At 46.4% G+C, this 19,669-nt stretch overlaps 1 protein-coding gene across 5 annotated transcripts in view; it reads right to left on the bottom strand.

Annotated features, from left to right (window-relative positions):
• The window catches only part of LOC130200581 (ras-associated and pleckstrin homology domains-containing protein 1-like), a 59,643-nt gene extending 40,589 nt beyond the window's left edge, over nt 1-19,054 (bottom strand). For 3 of the 5 annotated variants that reach the window (XM_056425006.1, XM_056425015.1, XM_056424980.1), the window contains exons 1-2: nt 18,892-19,054; nt 2,041-2,093 (exon numbers count right to left, since the gene is read on the bottom strand). The gene's annotated coding sequence lies outside the window, so the exon portion shown is untranslated. Of the gene's footprint in view, nt 1-2,040; nt 2,094-2,619; nt 2,836-18,891 lie in introns of those variants that run through there. The other 2 variants (XM_056424990.1, XM_056424997.1) reach the window with 2 other exon arrangements.
• Between the last annotated feature and the right edge of the window lie 615 nt (nt 19,055-19,669).

The raw sequence follows: 19,669 nt of genomic DNA on the forward strand, positions 1-19,669 counted from the left end.
ATGTGTGACAAATCATCATCTATAGTTTTACTGTGTATATATACTGTATATATTTGTTTTCATTTTGTTTAATAAAGCGTTACTAAAAGTATGGGACACGTGTTATTTAGCCTCCACCCAGTGAGGCATACAGGGAAAAAAGTCAAAATGGACATTTGCATACTGAAGATGTTATATGTGTCGGCACATGGGGTCTTTTTTATTTATTATCAATTTATAACTAAGAGTTGAACAAAATGGCTCAGTGAAGAATATAGATCTCAAATTCAAATGATTATTTTATATTTCTACAGTGGTATAAAGTGTTGGGGAAAGCAAGCGGCACAAAAACAAACTACAAGCACAAAGCTTTACAACATCACACAATGATACCCATCTGATATCAAAACGTTAACTTCAAGCTACTGTTTCGTTAGCGTTGACTAGCTAACGGTAGCTTCACTAAATCATTTGAAAAGCATTGGAAGCATAACTTTTCCTGGTGAAATTACGTTCTTATCACTCCTAAAAATGGCCTTTCAGCATGAGAGTAACGTCTCACTAACACCACATGGAAAAAGCTAACAGGAAAACATATAATATTTAAATGCTCAGCCGTTCTTGGTTTAAAGAGACGTCAAACAAAAAGGCTATCGTGTCACTTTCCACCATTTCTACCGAACCCCTTCGGGGGTGCTACACAGCGCCACACGACTCCCGTCTCAAGGCATCCAGGAACCGGTTGGAAGCCGACCACAGAATTATAATTCTGGCTCTCCAGAGTTGACTTTGGCTAATCGACGTTGGAGCCTCTACAGTTTTTCCAACGGATCTCCACCGGGAGAAGTAACCCGAACGTCGGGAACACAGAAGCCCCGACGAGTGACGGATCGTCATCGAGGTCACCGCGAGAACATTTGTTTTGGAGAACCTCGATATAGTGTTCTAACCCACCGAGACAATAAGTGATGTACAGGACGTTAAGTACAAATAATATGATGTACGGCTACGAAGACACATTATGTCTGAACCAGATGTCAGCCGAACCTCTTCCAGACCCCAAAGACCACCAACACATGACAACCGAGGTCTACGGATCAAAGAGGTGGTTGATAGTAACGGCAGCAATCAGAGCCTTGTGGACACCCTACCAATATCACAAGAGGTATGTGAATATGATACCCATCCTTCATGATTGTTAAACATCTCTTTTCCACATCTTCCATTAGCTTCTAAACGACCTCAACTCTTCTGGTTTCAGTCAAAAAGTGAGGTTCGGCGACGGAGACCGGCTGGAGTTTGGGCTCCAGTTCACCTCGGAAGGTGTTGGATGGGGTTGAGGTCAGGGCTCTGTGCAGTTCATTAACAGCAAACTGTGTGGGGGGGGGGGGGGGGGGGGGATGCCCGGGGCCCATTGCGATGACCATTAAACTGTTTGATGGGGACCAAGCAAAAAAACAACCCTAAACCGCCCCGGACAAAGAAGTTCCTAAAAGGTCCACATGGGTTTTGGCAGTCCAGTGTGACACAGACAACCGCTGAGCAGAGTACGTTTGACTTTGTAGGAAACAATCAGGACCAGCACACAAAAAACAGCTCCGTAGGAAATTTGCCAAAACTGCCAAAAAACACATCAGTTTCAAACTATTTGATGATTTTTTTGTTTTTGTGTGCGTATTATGCTCCCCAGATGTCCCGTTTCTATATTATCCTGTCGCTCACTTTGAAAGCCCTGCTACGATTGGTGGGTGGGGCTAAAGAACAGCCGATTGGTGAAGTCGAGTTATCTTTGCCACGCTTCCTAATTTCACTGCAGACAACAAACGTACGGGAGCAGATCTCCTGAAACTTGCCGTTTCCAGTGAATATCCAAATATAAAATGCGTGTTTTCTGTTGGAATAGTACGAACCGCAGAAGGCAGTAGGTACAAATGTCGCAGCTTTTGCTTTAAAAACAAACAAATTTAGAATATAGACATTTAGACGGTCCCAGAACCGAACGTCTACGCCATGCGGAGGTGAGATATGGAACCACGAAGAGCGGTTATCGTGCCGGCTTACCTTTGGCCTGCTAGCTCGGCTCCAACTGAGCAGAGCGGAGGAATTCAATCACCCTGCGGAGACGAGACGGAAAAGGAAAAAATATATATTAATATTATTAATATGCTGGATCATATTTCCTTTGGACGGACCTCATGACGCAAGACGTTGGCGCACTAAATCCAAAACCACACATCTCAACTGGCTCAGGCCGACGCCCACGTGTTTGGGGATCGGCTACACGTAGATCCATCTTTAGCTTAGCACAACGCCTGTTAGCATAGCTTCATCAACGGAAACTCCAGAATCACCACAACAAATGTACCATCTTCAGGTGGCACTAGTGTGTGTGTGTGTATGTGTTTGTGTGTGTGTGTGTTTCTATCACGCCGAGATGTGGGTGACCTAATAATAACCGACAAGCATCTCTCTCTCCATTCATCCCTCTCTCTCTCTCTTTTCTGGGTTTGCTAATTAAAATGATGTCAAGATGTCATCGAGTCAGATTCGCTCACGTCTGACCTTCATCGGTTATTTCTACAGATAGTGTGAATGTAAAAATGTGTGTGTGTGTGTGTGTGTTCATCTGACCCAACTCACCACGTCACACAAGTTACCCAATGATGTCAACGGGTCACATGCACAACACTCGCTGAGCAAAAAAGAGGTCCCGAGCAGCTCTCACAAGATCACGGTGGAAACAACGAGGATCTTTGTCGAGGGCCGACGCACACGCACGTACGAAGCCCCGAAACCGTGACTGAAGGGCTCCACGAAAAGGATGTGTAAAAAAAGATCGTACGCGGAGGAGACCGGATCGCCGCAAGAAACGGAAAGGAGAGCATTTATGATGTTCGCGGAGCCGACGTCAGCCGAACCTTCGCGGTTGCTATGGCAACGTGCTGTACGAACGGCAAGGATTGTCCTCGCCGCGTCCTCCTCCCTCGACGGGGTGACTGGCGGTCAGTCGGTTGCGACACACGCGACTTTATGCCTCCATCTCATTTCAGGAATATAAAAATTAAAGTAAAAACCGATGAGTCATCTGAAATAGTTCCTCATTCGCCGGATGTATTGCAACAGATTTACCGGGAAAGTATCCGGAAGAATTGGCTCATAACGCCGTGTCGAAACAGCTCGTGGTCGACCATCTGACCATCACATTCTCTTCGTACTTGATTCAGAGTCCCCCCCCCCCCCCCAGAGGTCTTTTAGCGGCTGACAATGAAGGGAAGGGAAGACCAGAACCAGAACCAGGACTGAGCTGCAGCAAAGAGGTTTTCTAAAAGGGAAACAGTACTGCTTATGTCCACACGGGGTGCCAAAACACACACATAAAATCAAAGTAGTAGCTTTAAAGATCCGTAAGAAAAGTCCTGACGATGATTCCTTCCACTTAAACTACATATGTGATTTTCAATTGGATTTCTTAATTCAAATATCTTATTTTAATCTTCTCCACGTGAATACTTAAATCTTTGCCGAGGCTCCGGTTCTCCTTCCAGGTCGATTTATGACTTTAAAAAAAGAAAGAAGAAGAGTATTCCGAAAACAACGCGGCCGCCAAAACAGAGGCTTTAAAAACCTCAGATTGAAAACAGTAGCTGTACCTCTCCAACATTTCCCTCCGTATGATGAGAGTGTGCATCGTGCTCGTTTCTCCACGCTAACATTATCGGAATAATTGGCAAAACCTTTTTAATTGTAACAATAAAGCCATTGTTACGACATTTGCTCCATCGTTCAATCGTCACGTCCCGAATCAACCGAAGCTCCGGACGACGCTCGCGTAACAAAGTTCTTCATTGTTCAAAGTTATTAAGGTCAAGAGACGATTGGCGGGAACAACTGAATCCACTCAGCGAAAGCCGACACTTCAGAGGACGCCAGGAAACTCAAGACAAACAACTTTTTTCCCTTTTTAAAAAGATTCTCCTCGTGGCACCGTAACGTAGACGTCTGAGGCGGTCCACACCTGCAAAACCAGGCCCCAAAAGTATGAATAAGAACCGCTGGCCTTCCCACCACAGGTCCACAGATGTATCCATCACGAGATATTGTTCAGAACTAAATAATAAAAATGTCCAGCTCCCTAAAAGCAGGACTTTGTTTAATTCTTTAAACATTAACACTGAAATGTAAAGTGTGTGGAATGCAGGTTTAAATAACTATGGTCACGCTGCAGTCTGGTGGTGGTCATATAACTGGGAAATATTAGTTAATTTCAGCCTGGAGGATATTTACTCCAACTGTGTGTGTGTTGCTATTTTTTGAGGACAACGTTTCAGTTTTCAACTGAGGACATTTTGGCCAACTTTAAAGGATCGTGTCAAGGCTTGATTATAAAAAGGTAAACAAAAGTAAACTTTAAGGTTAGTTTGGATGCAATAACTATACAAAATAAAAAACACACACTGGCTGCAGGCCTGAATGCTCCATAGATGTATTATTGCAGTGATAATTAAAGAGGCTAGATGATGTATTATTGCCAATGAGGGTCTTCACAAGTACAGAAAGACAATGTGTGTGTATGTGTGTGAGATGCTTGGATGGCTTAACGCATTGTTAAAACTGCCTCCAGATGTGCCGATAGCTAGAATGTAATTGCAATACCAGCGTCAACCAGTAGAGGGCGAGTCGCTATGCATATTTATATGTAGAGTTCACATATTTTGCACATAAAGACACACATGTACAGCTGGAGAAGAGGTCTTTTGAGGCTTTAGTTTCTCCCTGTGGGATTCAAACCCTCCGTCGGTGCCTTGCTGCTGACCTGAAAGAGGAAAGCATTCACTGGTCTGCCCGGTAACCGGCCGACAGCCATAATCTCTTCCCACCTAGCGCCGCACTGGCACGCACGTCTCCGGCTTCTCACATGTTTGCCTTCTTCAAACTCAACTCACCGCTTTCTGACATCCGACGGATTAGACGAAGAAAAGAAAATCCGGAGATAAATCGATAATGGCCTCGCAGTTGGGGAAATGGAACTCTGAGGCCCCGCCCCCTGGTGGTGTGAGGATTGAGCCAAGTGGCACAGTTAAAGCATGCGACGCCCCCCCCCCCCCCAAACACACACACAGCGGAGTTGGTCGCACTGCAGAAATGTCAGGAAGAATCACAGCACTCTGCTTTGCTGCTTTGATATACACACACACACACACACACACACACACACACACACACACACACACACACACACACACACACACACACACACACACACACACACACACACACACACACACACACACACACACACAGAGTAAACGCCATCTCACACACACACACTCCAAATGCAAGGTCACTGAGCTACTGGGTTAAAGTACTGCTGAGGGGAGCAGAGACAGACGATGTCAACTGCATCTGTATCCGGTGGGCACGGCACACATTGAAAGGAGACCCTGTGTCCGGCCACCGCGCCACTGGGCTTTTATTCTGAAGAATCCAATCGTATATATATTTCATGACCTCTAGTGGACTTCTAGAGGGGTCCTCCTCTCTTGCTCTTCCGAAGGTCTCTTCCCTTTTTCTGTTTTTTAAAAATGTTGGCGGGGAGGAAGTTCTTCCTGAACCGATGTGAGGGTCAAAGGTCAGATTGTAAAGCCCTCCGAGGCCAATTTGTGATTTTGGGCAGTACAACATACACCACCTGGCTCCGTCCACAGGAAACTCTTCCCCCCGACGACCCATGAGATGAACGTTGATCAGAATCAGAAACAGTTTTATTGCCAGGAATGTTTACACAAACGAGGAATTTTTTTTGGCGGAAGGTGCAACATTTGGACATGACAAACAAACAACAATCAACACGACAGAAAGACAACAAATAATGTGAAAGTGTTTGGGTGTGTGCTTCAAGTGGTGTGTTTTAGTTAAAAGTGTATGTTACGCGTGGCGTGTGTTTAAGTTAAAGTGCATGTAAATAAAGTGGCATGTGTGTGGAGGAGGCCTCAAGTTAAAGTGCATGTTAAAGTGACGTGTGTGGAGGAGGCCTCCAGGAGGGAAGAAGAAGGAGGAGGGAGGAGGAGTGGGAGGAAGAGGGAGGAGGAGGAAGAGGAAGGAGCGGGAAGAAGGAGGAGAGAGGAAGGTGGAAGAAGAGGTGGTAGTCCTGGGGGTGACAGTCAGTCAGTCCCGGGCTCCATTGATGAGCCCGACTGCCGACGGGAAAAAACTTTTGATGCTCGTTCGGTACAAAGTAAATCGATATCCATACTCCGTACCCCCCCAAGCATCCACACTTTGTTTCAAACATCCCAAACAATGCTGACAATTGAAACACACACACACACACCGCCAGCTGCCCTTCCACCACCGCGGTTAACGCGTCGATGTTTCCGTCGGCCCACGCGCCGTCCGGACTAAACGCCCCACTCGAGAAGTTGAAGTTTCCACTTCAGTGTCTGTCCTCGCGGTTCCCGCCAGGAACAACATCTCGCATCGAGGACCCGCCGACGGAAAAAAAGAGCCGCGGGCGAAGAGGGCGAAGGTTCAGTCGGCGTGTTTGTGTATTTTTTATACAAATGCGTGAAAGTGTGCAGTAAGTTTCCTGCTCAGACACATAGATATGACACACACACACACACTTCACTTGTTGTGGTGCTAATCACATAAAGACAGAGCAGAGAGCATCGGACCGGCTCCAGTTCTAACAAGTCCTCGATGGCTCGGAAGGATCAAAGCCACCCGACGCGTTTGAGAACCGCCTCGTCGGCAAGTCGGCCTCATGAGTCCGTTTCACGACACGGCCTCGCTCCTCCTCCGGACCATCGGCTTCAATCCAACGAACGCACACCTGATCAGAAGTCCTGACATCTGTGTTGCAATCTTCCGATAAAAACGATCTAATTGACCCTCCGCTAAGTCCCGCCCCTCGAATCCAGGCTCGACAACCACCCGTGGATTCCCAAGCAACCGTTTAAGGTATTACAGGTGGGGCGCGGGGGGCGGTGAACTTCACATTACAAAAGCATGTGTAAATATTTACGTCACGGTTACGCCGTTAACGGGTTACACTTGTGTGATCGCGACATCCGAGATCGTTTGCTCAATAGTGTGTAGCTCAGTAGCGTGTAGCTTAGTAATGTGTAGCTCAGTAGCGTGTAGCTCAGTATTGTGTGGTTCGGTAGCGTGTAGCTTAGTAATGTGTAGCTTAGTAATGTGTAGCTCAGTAGCTCAATAGTGTGTAGCTAAGTAGCGTGTAGCTCAGTAGTGTGTAGCTCAGTAGCGTGTAGCTCAGTAGCGTGTAGCTCAGTAGCGTGTAGCTCAGTAGCGTGTAGCTCAGTAGCTCAGTAGCGTGTAGCTCAGTAGCGTGTAGCTCAGTAGCATGTAGCTCAGTAGCGTGTAGCTCAGTAGCGTGTAGCTCAGTAGCGTGTAGCTCAGTAGCATGTAGCTCAGTAGCTCAGTAGCGTGTAGCTCAGTAGCGTGTAGCTCAGTAGCTCAGTAGCGTGTAGCTCAGTAGCGTGTAGCTCAGTAGCTCAGTAGCGTGTAGCTCAGTAGCGTGTAGCTCAGTAGCGTGTAGCTCAGTAGCTCAGTAGCATGTAGCTCAGTAGCTCAGTAGCGTGTAGCTCAGTAGCGTGTAGCTCAGTAGCTCAGTAGCGTGTAGCTCAGTAGCATGTAGCTCAGTAGCTCAGTAGCGTGTAGCTCAGTAGCGTGTAGCTCAGTAGGAGAGACATTTGGCCGGAGGGGAAACACTGAGGCTGCAGACAGTGTGAAGCCGGACAAATTAAAAAGACACATGGAGACATTACAACTCACTCACGTCAATAAGCCACCGGAGTTCTTTCAGAGGAAACTCGGATGCAGACAAATCCCTTTGTGGCGTCAGCTGATCCGTTACCTGACACTCGGCTGAGATGAGAGTTGGGTGTGTTTCTGCTCAGACGGTCCCTGAAAGCACCACCGTGTTCACACTCAGTGCGTTTACATGATGGTATAATTCTAATCTTGCTTTAGTCGGACTCTGCTATCTTTTGGGGGATCTGCTGTTATCCCAATATACATGGCAGTGAGTGATTAGAATCATTGGCCTTTGAAAGCATGTCATATACGATACGATAGGTGGCGCTGTTTTCATTACAACTCGTGGTGATACAGACATTTCCGCTTGACCTCTTCACCACCACCAACAACAACCAACAACAACAACATTTCGAGAAAGAACCATGAACTTTAGTATGTTCAACTCCTTCAATACATTAAGCATAAATTCTGTCTGCTCTTCGGTCCAGACATGTGTGGTGGCTCTTGTGTTCTCCAGAGCGTTGTTTGTTTGTTTTCTGCCGGCCAGGCTCCCGGCAGTGACAACTTATCGTCTCTTTCGACTTCCGGGTCACAACATGGGAGGGAGGGGGGAGGAGGGCGGCGGGATCTCGAGCATGCGCAAAGACGCAAAGTCCAGTTCCTAATCCAAGTCACCGTTACATGCCGCGATAGTCGAATTATCAACCAGATCGGATCGAGTTATCCAGGGTGTTAATCGGATCGTAGTCGGACCGCACATAGTCAAACAAAGGTGTTTACATTAAACGGATAATTCGATTTCAGTCCGACTAAGCCAGTTATTCGAATGCATGTAAACACGGTCTGTGAGGAGACGGAGCCTTCAGCTGTTCACACGAAGCCCGGTGGCTCTCAGGAGGAAACGCGATGACATCATCTGTCATATGATGGCATGTCATACAGGACAGGACAAGACAATTACAATTGTACACATATTATTCTGCAAAGAGGAGGTGGACTCCGTTTAGCATTTATTTTATCTTTAATATACTTTTTGGAGTCAAATGTATTAATTTGCAGGCTCTCGATCGAGGGAATATTGATTCCTTTGAGAATCTGAAGTAATACTGAAACAACCTGATGGCTCAGACACATCTGCACTCATTTTGTTTTGCACTTTATTGTTTTGAAAAGATATTTAGTGCAAAACTTTTGATTGCCAAATATAAAAACTTGTGTAGTTTTTTACAGGTTGCACTTATGGTTATTATGATAATTGAAGCCACAATAAGCTATTTGCCAAATTGTTATTTACTTCATTTGCATTGTTCTCACAAAGTGATTGCACTTTATTATTTGTTTTTGTCTGATGGCGCAATCTGGTTTAATTAAAAGTGATTGTTATTTTATTTATTCTATTATCTGAAGTCACAGGAGTCACATAAAGTTGTTATTTCAATAAAAAAAGTCAGCGTGGACCATTTAGTTACACATTTGTTCGTGCTGTGGGGCGCGGCAGAAAAAGTGTGAGAATCACCGCGTTCGTGACACGGTGGGAGTGGGCGGGGCTTAGCGACACAGTGGGCTCCACGCTGGGAGTGGGCGGGGCTTAGCGAAGGGTCAAGCGTCACATCAAAGCTAAACGGCCACCTGCTCCCCAGTTGTAACTGGAGGAAGAAAGACTGTTGGAGCTGCTGGAAATATCTGCACATACACACACACAGACAGACAGACACACACACACACACACACACACACACACACACACACACGTGGAGCCATGTCATACATGCAGTCGGCCCGCTCACAACAGGAAGAAGAAACATGGACAGGATGGAAAGTCAAATCAGTTTCTTGGACCGAGTCGCCATGTTTTGGGCGGACCGTTTCGTTGCCGAGTCACACCGCTGACCGCAGTGGGCGGAGCTTCTTCCTCACTCGCTTTTCCATCCACACTTCATTTTCCAAAAAGCGGTCGGAGGATTCGAGCCGACCGATAAACCACACTTGACGCTCGCACAGATATTGTGTAAATTTCCCACAATTGAACGTTGAAACAGGGGGGGGGGGGGGGGATTCCTGTAACCCATTTGGTTGCAATGGGTGGGGGGGGGGGGTCATGAAGCACAGCTGATCCAGTAACGTGATCTCTGCACCAGACAGCAGAGAGAGTTTCTGCGTGCACACTCTTTGGATTCGCAGGCAGGAGGCTCGCATACTTTCCATCTCTACGGGAGAACGTCTGGAGGGAGGCGGCGGCGGTCTGGACCGGGTCCTTTAAAAAAAATGTATTTAATTTTCCCGTATGGAAGAGCAAGCGCAGGAAAACAGGAGCAGTTCCAGGCCTCCAACCAAACCACACACACACCTTACTGTGTCAACAGTTACTTCAAACTGGGCCTGCCAACCAACTGGCAAAACCCCAAACACACTCTGACACACACACACACACACACACACACACACACACACACACACACACACACACACACACACACACACACACACACACACACACACACACACACACACTGTAATTAGCGACGCTCCTTGTGACTCGTTTTACCACTTTGTAGCCGAAAGTGAGCGCCGACAGGCGAACTAACGGCAAACTCTCCAACCGCCACCGTGTTCGGCTTGGGCGTGTCCGTGTTTGGCTCTTCTTCTCGGCTCCGCCCCTTTTTATCATCACGAAACAAAGCAGATAATCGAGTCGAGGTGTTAACCGTATATCAACAGTATTCTTTTTTTAAAACATAAAACGCAGCATGAACAGAAAAACAACGAGTCCCACGCACTTCAACGCAGCCGTCGCTAACGTTAGCATTTAGCTTGATTAGCGCGATTATTTAGCCAAGAAGGACTGTTACCGCTAGCGTTACCTTTACTCTCCTGCTGCTGATTTTAATAAAACTTTGTTGTTCACAATGCAGCTTTTCTCAAGGACATTTCAGTTGATATTGAGTGTCAGTTCTCATGAATCAAATTCCTGAATTTGACTTTGCAAAAAAAAGGCAGGGGTTGGAAACTAGCAAGAGTTATCTCATTGAATTAGCCGGCCCGGCGTGGCCAACTATTTCCCAACCGCTACCAGTGCTGGTAGCTAGCCGCTACCAGTGCTGGTAGCTAGCGGCTCGTGGGAGGCTGACAGCCCGGTAATCATTGAATTCAGTCCGAATGAGATGATTGGCCGAGCTCATCACAGTTGTTTTTGTCAGATCATTCGCTTCATTGATTGCCGTCAGGATGGAACGAGCATTTCAACGACAAAAAAAAGTGGGAAACATGTTTTTGCGTTGAAGTAACAGATTTGCTTTTCAAAAGCAGACGAACTGTTTCACGAAAAGAGACGCTTCAACGCAGCCAAAACCACGGTCCTGATCCCCAGCTGCACAGCCCGGCCCTGGATCTCCACGAGGGGCGAGGGACATAGACACGGAGAGAGAGAGAGAGAGAGAGAGAGGAAGAGAGAGAGGGAATTGGCTAAGAGAGAGAAAAAAAACCCCGAATGGATGAAAAAATAAAAGAATTAGAGAAGAAATAACAGGGAAAAAAGATAGATTCAATTTTTCCAAGCGAGCGAGGGCCGAGCAGCCAGAGTGACTCGACATCTGCGTGGCGTTAAGACGGAGACACGCGGCGCTGCCATTTCAACTTCTTCTCCTCTCAGCCGGAGATGAAGGGACAGAAACCTTCTCCGGAGCCGCAGAAGATCCACGCAAACAAACGAAGAAAGGAGGGAACGGAAACCGAGCCGAGGCCACGATGACGTGATGTTTACGGAGCTTTTGTTTTGCTCAATGCACAATTGTTCAGCCGTCAGACGTCTTTGTTCTTCCTGTGAGCATGTGAGGGGACCGAAGTGACTCGGATCAGTGGAAACTCTCTCTCCATACTTTCGGTACCAACCCAAACTAGAATGGGCACTCGGTAGAGCGCATACCTTCGCATATCACAAGATTGGGCATTGAATTATGAACATTTTGGCATTAGTTGCATGCCAATTGGATAGAAATTGACCACGCTACGTAAAAAGAAGAGTTTGACCTTGACACAACCTTAACCTTGACCTTTGATCCGATCGATCCCTAAATCGAATCAAATGGTCCCCGGATAATAACCAACCATCCCACCAAATTTCATGCGATTCGGTTTAATACGTTTTGAGTTATGCGAGTAACACGCATACAAATAAATAAATAAATAAATACACGGCGATCAAAACATTACCTTCCGCATTTTTAATGCGAAGGTAATAAAGTCCTTCAAATCAAACTTTACGACTACTTCATTCAGGCGGCGACAATCCATTTCTCCCACAATTCCTCAAGTTTTTTTTTGTGACGTCACCGTCATTTTTGAGAGGAACGTCGGTCAAACAGACGACGTCAGTGAGCTCATCACAGAGGCGGTGAAATGAGGATTATCCTTAAAAATGTTTAAATTCAATTAAAAAAACTGCATGTTTGGTTACAGAGCAGAGAAACTGGAGTACGGTTACCTCATCTGGACACTCCATTAATACCAAGTGTGTGTGTGTGTGTGTGGGTGTCTCCCTCACTCACACAGCTGAGTCATTGCGTTCAGCTGCCAGTTTCAACAACAAACAGCAGAAAAAACATGTATTGTTATGCACACACACACACACACGATTTAAGGGGAAATCAGATGCAGATGCAAATCAATTAACACACACACACACACTTTTTATTTTAGAAATTCACTGCCAAAAACCTCAGGAAGGAGTCCCTCGGTTGGCCCTCGCGCTCGTCTCTGGAATTATTTTCCTACTTCTGAACTTGTGTACACACACACACACACACACACACACACACACACACACACACACACACACACACACACACACACACACACACACACACACACACACACACACACACACACACACACACACACACCTCGATGCCGTTTAATGTGCCGACTCGGCACTATAAACCACGGCACGGGAGTCGCCGCATTACTCACACAGCTGCGGGGTCGTGGTGTCAAGGTCACGCGCCGGCACTCGTTTTGAATCCCGACATCGGACGTGAGAAATATCATTAATTTCACATTTGTCGTCCCGAAATTGAAACGATGAACCCGAGGCTACGTCGTCAAAAAAGGACCTGAAGTCGTCCGTCAGGCGTTCCGGTGAGCGACCGGTGTTTCAGTTTAACGGGCGACCGTGTTCTCTGGCGACCTCCGGGCCAACGCGCCCCGGTAGCTCACGTGAATGTCTTAAAGCAGGGGGGTCAAACTCATTTTCACCGTGGGCCACATCAGCATCATGGCCGCCTCTTAAAGGGCCGGTTGTAACTGTATAAACTACTCAAACAGATTGTTAAATAACTATCTTTGCATTTGATTCTTGTTTATTTGAGTGTAGAAATATTGCACATAAGAACATTTATCTAATATTATAGCGTAAATCCATTTAATTCTAAACCTTCAAAATAAAAGCGCAGGATATTTTTCTTAAATTTAAAGAAAAGGTGATCATGTGTCTTTCAAGCCGTCAGGGGTCACATGACATCTTGTCTTAGAGTTGATGAGTCGATAAGTTGATTTAATCATCTATAAAGAGAGTCACTCAAGAACTCCACTTGAGCTTTCAAGTTTCTTGGACATAAGTAACAGCAGGAAATAAAAACAAAAAACTAAAAGACATCTCCGTTAGCTCGGAACACGACGCGAGTCAACCGAGAGGGGAAAACACCGGTTAACGGGGACTGTTTGCTGCGGCCATTTTTAAAAACTCAATAAAGTCCACGGTGTCTCGTGTGCATCAGACGCGCACATCTGGAAATCTGCACATCTGCCGCTCTACTTTGGTTGCCGTTGTTGCTGAAGATGAACGTAGCGCTCGCCACCGACTAAAGAGAGAGAGAGAGAGAGAGAGAGAAGCCGAGGCCTGGACTCCACATCCGACCGTCTCCCCCCCGGGAAGCGGGAGGAATTTCCTGAGAGAAGGACGGATGGCTTTTCCATGGACTGGGAGACATCGCAGAAAGACGGAGAGGAAGACGAACAAGAAGAGGAAGAAGAACATGAAGAAGAAATAGAAGAGGAAGAAGAGGATGAAGAACATGAAAAAGAAGTAGAAGAGGAAGAAGAACTAGAAGAGGAAGAACAAGAGGAAGAAGAAGTAGAAGAGGAAGAAGAAGAAAATGAAGAAGAGGATGAAGAACAAGAAGAAGAAAATGAAGAGAAAGAGGACGAAGAAGAACAAGAAAGGGAAGAAGAGGAACAAGAAGAGGAAGAAGAAAAAGAACAAGAACAAGAAGATGAGCGTCAGATGGTGGCCCAGTTCCCTCGTGTCCACCAGTGAGCAGCTGATACAGATGTGACCAGAAGCTCCAGCCTGATGTTGACGAGACGACCGCGGAGGAACCAGAGGAACCAGAGGAAGGAACCAGAGGAACCAGAGGAAGGAACCGGAGGAAGGAACCGGAGGAAGGAACCGGAGGAAGGAACCGGAGGAACCAGAGGAAGGAACCGGAGGAAGGAACCAGAGGAAGGAACCGGAAGAACCGCACAAGGCCATCACACGCGGGGTGAGAAATGTGTGACTGATCCCCGGCGTCGTGTCTTGAGACTTTTCCTTCTGATGATCTTCAGTGTTTTTCATCTTCCTGGTCGACGCCGACCGACCGCGTCCTCTTCATGACTTTGAGTTCTTACGACAGCGCTCTGCACGCTTCTCATGAACTTTGACCCTCCTGCTCATGAATCCGATATCAGTCTCCACAACGCTTACCCCAACATCCTGGTATTTTTAGGCTCACTGTGCACCGGGACCAGTCTTTTTAGTCCGGACCACCGATAACACAGAGACCCAAGTCAGGGCCATGACCTGCGAGGTGGAGACCAGGTCCGGACCCGAGGGAGTCCGTCAAATGCGGAACACGCAAAACCAGAGGCGCCGAAATGAAGTCCAGAGTCCTCTCGGCCTGAGACCACGACGGAGGAGAGAGGGGGTCGGGACGAGAGCTTCAAGAACTCCGTCAGCGGTCCGGCCACACTGAATCATTTCCTAGCACAATAATACTCGGAGGGGTTTAAATGTTCAGGCTTGAAATACGACAAAAAAGATCAGTATTCCCGCAAAGCGACGCTCCGTGTTTGTCGTTGTTTATTTTGTGATTTATTGGCGAGAAGCTCAGAAAACAAAAACCTTCATTCGTCCGTCACGTTCCCAAAGTCCCCGCTCGATTGACGTTTATTGGCTCCGGTCCGACGCCACATCCCGCAGATGTGGTTCACGCTCGCTCATACATCACAGGATGCGCGTTCCTAAAGCTTCACATCTGCATTCCATCCTTTTTGGACCCAGATGGAGAAGAAATGGACCCATTTGTCGTCTATCGTCGATCGTGTGATTGGCCCACGACGTTACAGAGAGGCGTCAAAGAAATACATGCATGAAATGTGGAAGGAGTCTTTCAATGAACTACCCAGACGGGTCCTTGGGAAGGCGGTACGGGGGGGGGCGACAGTAGAACCGGGACCCCGCAGCCTGGGTTGAAGTCGGCCACTCGTCTCCTCCAGTGAACCCTCGACACCCCGGGGAGACGCCGCCTCCCGCCCCGCTGCAGCGCCATGGGGCGTCACCCTCGTCAGTCCGAATGATTACACACTGCACCTCCTCCTCCCCACCCACGCCCAACCTCCACCCAACCTCCACCACCGCCAACGATGGGAAGAAAATTAGCTTAAAAACGAGGGACTTGAAAGGATATTGGATGTAAATGTATATTTTTGTTGTTTTATTAGGACATAAATGATCTGTATTACTATCAGTGCAAGGGGTCAGAACTAGGGTCGGGTACCGATGCCTGAAGCCAGAGTAGTACCGGAATGTTGATCGCTAGTCTTGCATTCATAAAAGTAGGCCACCAAATCATAAATTAAGCATTATAACCACGTTACGCTACGAGCTACGAGCGCGACAGTCTGATACCCGTGTGTTGTCCGGCTCCATGAGAACGGCTTTGACACGGAAGATGGCCGAAGAGGTTTTTAATGTCGTCATTGTCAAGTGTCGTTTTGCGCTTCTTTTAAAAAAAAGTACTGGATCAGGCACCAGTATCGTTTTAAAAGTACCGGTTTAGCACCGGTAAAAGAACGATACCCATCCCTAGTCAGGATTGATTTCAAAAGGCAAAATGTAAAACTCGTCTAATCAATTTTCTCTGCTGTAAAAGACGGTTTGGAGACGTGGTCCCAAAGTTCTCTGAACCGGATCCGGTTCCAGGAGGTCTAGCTGGGTGAAACATGTTGGTCGGCTCCATTGATCCGATTATGGATTATTCTGTTGGGACGATTAACGTTTGAGAACTCGGGCTCTTCGGGTTTTGAAGGACTGACTGCGTTACATTATAATGATTCGTCGAGGTGTGTGATCCTATGGCACAGGTGTCAAACACAAGGCCCGCGGGCCGGATTCGGTCCACCACATCATTTTATGTGGCCCCTGACGGCTTGAAAGACACGCAATCACCCTTTCTTAAAGAGATTTCAAAATAAATATCCTGTGCTTTTATTTTGAAGGTTTCAAATTAAATGGATTCATGTTATAATATTAGAGACATTTTATTATGTACAATATTTTCTACACTCAAATAAACAAGAATCAGATTCAAAGGGAGTTATTTAATAAGATGTTTGGGAGTAGTTCATAGAGTGGTTCAGGTACACCGGCCCTTTAAGAGGGCGGCCATGATGCTGACGTGGCTCACGGTGAACATGAGTTTGACGCCCGTGTCCTACGGCGTCAAGCCGGTTAACACGACGGAAGCTCATTTGGATTTAAGGGGAAAATAAAAGAAAGAAAGGAAAACAGGATCTGAACGTCTCCCGTATTCATCGACCGTGAAGAAGAGGTCAAAGAAGAACACGTCATGGCGTTTTAAGAAACGCCATGACGTGTTCTTCTTTATTCTCCACGCTGCTGGCGAAGTTCAGGCGCCATGTTTGCTGCTGCCGTCGTCCCGTGTTCCCCCGAGCAGACGCCCCCCGGGACGCCGCGTATAGACCCGGGAATATCGACTCAAGATTATCGATTTCCGACTCGCGACGCATCGCTCTGGTTCCTGGTTATGAGAGAGAGAGAGAGAGAGAGAGAGAGAGAGAGATAGAGAGAGAGAGAGAGAGAGAGAGAGAGAGATAGAGATAGAGAGAGATAGAGATAGAGAGAGCGAGAGAGATAGAGAGAGAGAGCGAGAGAGAGATAGAGCGATAGAGATAGAGAGAGCGAGAGAGATAGAGAGAGATAGAGAGAGAGCGAGATAGAGATAGAGCGAGAGAGATAGAGAGAGCGAGAGAGAGAGCTAGAGAGAGAGAGAGCGAGAGATAGAGCGAGAGAGATAGAGTGAGAGAGAGAGCGAGAGAGAGATAGAGCGAGCGAGAGAGATAGAGAGAGCGAGAGAGCGAGATAGAGCGAGAGCGAGAGAGCGAGAGAGAGAGCTAGAGAGAGAGAGAGCGAGAGAGAGATAGAGCGAGAGAGAGATAGAGATAGAGAGAGCGATAGAGAGATAGAGCGAGAGATAGAGAGAGAGCGATAGAGAGATAGAGAGAGAGAGAGCGATAGAGATAGAGCGAGAGAGAGAGAGAGATAGAGATAGAGAGCGAGAGAGATAGAGATAGAGAGCGAGAGCGAGAGAGATAGAGATAGAGAGCGAGAGCGAGAGAGCTAGAGATAGAGAGAGAGAGAGTAGCTCATGTCCACTAACAGCCTATCGATTTCCTTTCCTTCGGCCGTGGACGATTGTAACATCTGAATTCTTCATCTGGGTGGTGTTCTCCTTTAAAGTTAAAATAAACGTGTGTATTTGTGAAAGTAAACGAGTATTAAATGTCAAAATGAGGATCCTGTGTCTTTTCAACAGTCTCCCGGGGCGACCGTGGGTCAACCCGGGGGTCGGCGGTTCAATCCCCGCCCTAGTCGGTGTGTCCTCGAGCGAGACCCTTCACCCCGGGTGGTTCCCTGTAGCTGCTCTACGGGGTGTGAATGCAACATGCAGTGGATAAAAGAGCTAAATGACATAGAATGTAATCTATAGCGGGACTATAACCCCACATTGTAGGGATGACAACGTGAAAGAAAACAAGAATATTTGGATATTAAAATGTGTAAACATGCGTTTCGGGACAAAACCGATGCAAAGAACCAAACTAGAAGCCCCCCAGAGCAGATCACATGACATGTCCCCAAACCAACCACAACAGTCTGTTGACCTCAACTCACTCGTGACGCGTCGATTACAAATTCTCTAAAGGGATCCGATAAACACTTCAGCGTGGGAGGCTCGTCACAAGATTTCTGGATTTTTTATTATTTTTTAGCAGGGCCACTGACAGACGGGTGTACAGCACACGGGCCGTAGGAGAGGGTGAGACAGGAGGACAGACAGATGGCAGGCCTGCATGTCTGAGGATGATGAATTTTAAATGTCTTCTTAAAATGGGAAACCTGAGCAGGCTGAAGACAATACACACACACACATATATATATATATATATATATATATATATATGCCACGCCTCGCTCGTGTCAGGCTGAGCACGCCCTGGACCCACGAGCCGCAGAAAACCTTTAAAAAAAACGCCAAATATAATCCGGCGGAAGGAGACGCGCTGTCATCCGGCTGTCAGCCGCCCTGCGCATCCAGCGGCCGCGGAGCCGAGTGCTCTGCAGGGCCCTGCGGCGCTTAATACAACAGAGAACACACACACACACACACACACACGCATGCATATGCACACAGATACATGCACAACGAATAACAAGCAAGCCTATATGTGCATATGCAGTGATCCACTGAAATGCATTCGCCCTATTTTCTGAATAGATGGTCGTTTTATCACTCTCTCCCCCCCCCCACCCCTCTCTCTCTCTCTCTTTTCTCTGCATACACATGCACTAACGGGATTAATTAGCTTTTTCCTCTCTTTTTTCCCCCCTCCTTCCATCGGATGTTAATTAAACGATCTCCGTTAAAAGAATTCGCACACAATGAAAAAAGGTCCACAACTGCCATATTTTAAATATTGATGTATATATTTATATATATAAATAAAAAGATGATTCGAGGTGAAAGAGAAAGCAGAGGATAGAGATGGGGTGAGATGAAGGGGAATTGGGCTACTCACTGTGCGGACCGGGAGAAAAGCCTCGAGACGCCCGGTGTCCGATAGGAAGCCCCGCGGTGTGACCGTCAAAGCCCCTTCGTCAGGGGGGGATTTCGGCCGGTTTAGTCCCGGTTTTCACCGACTCCCCTTTCCCAGATATCCCAGATTTCCCCCCTTGCTGCCACCACCGCCAGCGTCAAGGCAGAGGCGAGCGAAAGGGACGACTTCCGGTGAACGGACTTTCAAAATAAACTCGATTAAAAAAAACACAATGAAAAAAATGAACAACGTCTGCATGATATGTGTAATACAAAAAAAGAATGCATTAAAATATGTATTTTGTTCTATGAATTGTACACAATAATTTATTTTACATAATAGCGAAAGGGATGACTTCCGGTGAAGGGACTTTCAAAATAAACTCGATAAAAAAAAACACAAAATTAAAAAAAAGAACAGGTATGCATAATATATGTAATACAAAAAAAGGAATACATTTAAATTTGTATTTTGTTTCATGAATTGTACAAAATATTTTTTTTTTAAATAATAGCGAAAGGGATAACTTCCAGTGAGGGGACTTTCAAAATAAACTCAAGTCAAAACCAGATGAATTAAAAAAATAAATAACAATAAATTGCATGAATTATGTAAAACAAAAAAATTGTTGGACAAAATTAAAATCTTTAAATAATAATATTAAATAATAATATTTCTTTGTCTCTGTGTAACACATTTAAAAAGTAATATCCTTCCCTGATTTATTTGTAATAATTCATTGAGTAGCCTTATTGATTCT

Source organism: Pseudoliparis swirei, chromosome 2, assembly GCF_029220125.1.
Source record: "Pseudoliparis swirei isolate HS2019 ecotype Mariana Trench chromosome 2, NWPU_hadal_v1, whole genome shotgun sequence".
Lineage (NCBI taxonomy): Eukaryota > Metazoa > Chordata > Actinopteri > Perciformes > Liparidae > Pseudoliparis > Pseudoliparis swirei.